This window comes from Triticum aestivum, chromosome 7B, assembly GCF_018294505.1.
Source record: "Triticum aestivum cultivar Chinese Spring chromosome 7B, IWGSC CS RefSeq v2.1, whole genome shotgun sequence".
In the NCBI taxonomy this organism is placed as follows: Eukaryota; Viridiplantae; Streptophyta; class Magnoliopsida; order Poales; family Poaceae; genus Triticum; species Triticum aestivum.
Genome location: NC_057813.1, coordinates 133,999,688 through 134,002,137, shown reverse-complemented (window position 1 = coordinate 134,002,137; position 2,450 = coordinate 133,999,688). Strand labels below are relative to the sequence as shown.

Genomic DNA, 2,450 nt, shown 5'->3' with positions numbered 1-2,450 from the left:
GGCGGAGCAGGTGATCTTTGCAGCCGTCGACGATCTGTTTCGCCAAGATGGGCATATGTCCTGGTGCCATCGACATAATCATCACCAACTGCAGCCCGACCCCGAGCTTGGCAGACATGGTTGTGAACAAGTATAAACTCAGAGCGGACATCCGTAGCGTGCACATATCGGGGATGGGGTGCAACACGGGGGTGATCTCCCTGGAGGTCGCGAGGAACCTCCTGCAGGCGGCGCCGCGGGGCGCGCGCGCCCTGATGGTGTCCACTGAGACCACCTCTCTCCTCAACTATACCGGCAAGAACCGGGAGATGCTGCTGCCATCCGCACTGTTCCGCATGGCGCGGCCGCGGTGCTGCTGTCAACGTCCAGGTCCGTGTCCCGCTTCCGGCTCACGCACATCATGCGAACGCTCACCGCCGCGCAAGACAGAGCTTACCTGTGCTTGTCCATGAAAGAGGACGACGAGGGAGAAACAGGAGCATACCTGTCCAAGGACCTTGTGGCAGTCGCCGGCGAAGCACTCACGGCTAACATCACGGCAATAGGGCCCCTCGTCCTCCCGCCCTCGGAGAAGCTGCTGTTTGCGATCTCGTTCATTGCACGGAAGGTGCTGAGGAAAAAGATCAAGCTATATGTCTCTGATTTCCGCACGGCCTTCCAGCACTTCTGCGTCCATTCTGGTGGCCGGGCAGTGATCGACGCGGTGCAAACTAGCTTGTGCTTATCAGATGAAGACGTTTAAAAAAATAGAGGATGGCCCCCGTCCTCATCTGGGTGATGCATACGACCACTTTATTAATATCAGATGAAGACGTGGAGCCATCACGAATGACGCTACACGCCTACACCGATTCGGAAACACGTCCAGCAGTTCATTGTGGTACGAGCTTGCATACATGGAGGCCAAGAGGCGGACGCGCAAGGGCGATCGGGTATGGATGGTCGGGTTTGGTTTGGTTCTGGTTTCAAGTGCAACAGCGTCGTTTGGCAGTGCATCAGGTCTCCCGGCAACACAACTGTTGGTGCGCCATGGGCTGATTCTATTCATCTGTATCCTCTGGACATCTCGGAAGTAGGCTAAAGGATCATGCACGTATAAGTGCGACTCAATTCGTACAATACTATTATTAATTTGTTATTATTGCAACAACGAACAATACTTTCACAGCGTAATTATATTTTATGGGTGTAATTAGGTCACAGTCAACTGAGACTTAACCAAGTCTCAGAAAAGTGACCATTTTCAAAGTTCATGAATTTATTTGAAGTTCATGAACATTTTAAAGTCTGTTAACATTTTTTAAATTTATGGACTTTATTGCAAATTTGTGAATATTGTTCTAAATCAATGAATATATTTTTATATTCTGAAACACTTTTTAAAGTTCATTGTTTTTTATTTTGTAACATTTTTAAAAGTCATTTAAAAAATCATGAACATCTTTTGATTTAACTAACTTTTTCAAAAATAAAATGATAGCCAACATTTTGCAAGTTAACAGTGGAGCGAGCGAGTGGAGCATGGAGCTAAGTTGAGCGAGCGAGAGCTTCGTGGACCATCGCATGTGAACGTCATAGCAGAAATTCCAAGGTTTTAAAACGGAATCAAAGCTCCCAAGGGGCTCAAACAATGATCACCGACTGAGACCGAGGCCGAAATGAGTAAACACACTACAACCATGGACCAAACAACTCCACTCTCCTCTAAAAAAACCCTCTCTAGTAGCACCCAACATGATACTAGAGGCTAACGCGCGCTTTGCCGCGCCGTTCTTCACTCGTGGCATCAATTCTTTTATATCCAGTAGATTGTTATGGTCGGTTGTTTTATTTGGATTTTATCAATGTTGACTTGTGTTATGTATGTGTTTTTTCGTTTGTATATCGTGCCGGGTTTTTGTTGGAGACTATGTTCCCCAAAGGAAAATTAAGTTTTTTTGTGCATCGTTGTGGTGTCTCTTGAGAGGTCCTATTCCACGCTAAAATTACATGTCGGTTTTGGTGCCAACTGGTGGTGGTTGTTTGAGCCTCTTGAGAGGTCCTATTCCACGCTAAAATCATGGAGTTGCTACTCTAACACTCACATAGATCAGCCCATGAGCTCTCACTCGCTTAGCTTGACTCCCTATTCTCTCAGTCGGTTATCTTTTTTTTCACTCGCTCAGAAAATGAACTGTTTTTTAACAAATAGGTTAGTTCAATTATGATATGTTCAAGAATTTTTAGAATATTGTGAATTTACAAAAAAATATTCATGAATTTAGAATATATTCATGGATTAAAAAATGTTTGCATATTAAAAAGTTTGAAATATAAAAAATGTTCATAAACTTTAAAAATGTCTGTGAACTTCAAAATATTAATGAATGTAATAAATATTAATGAAGATAAAAATTTACCTTTTTACTTTTAACGTTCATAAATTTAATAGGCGCTCATGAAATTAAACC

At 43.8% G+C, this 2,450-nt stretch overlaps 1 pseudogene; it reads left to right on the top strand.

Moving 5' to 3' along the window:
• Positions 1–1,081, top strand: part of LOC123157771 (3-ketoacyl-CoA synthase 6-like) — a 7,150-nt pseudogene extending 6,069 nt beyond the window's left edge.
• The last annotated feature ends 1,369 nt before the right edge of the window (positions 1,082–2,450 follow it).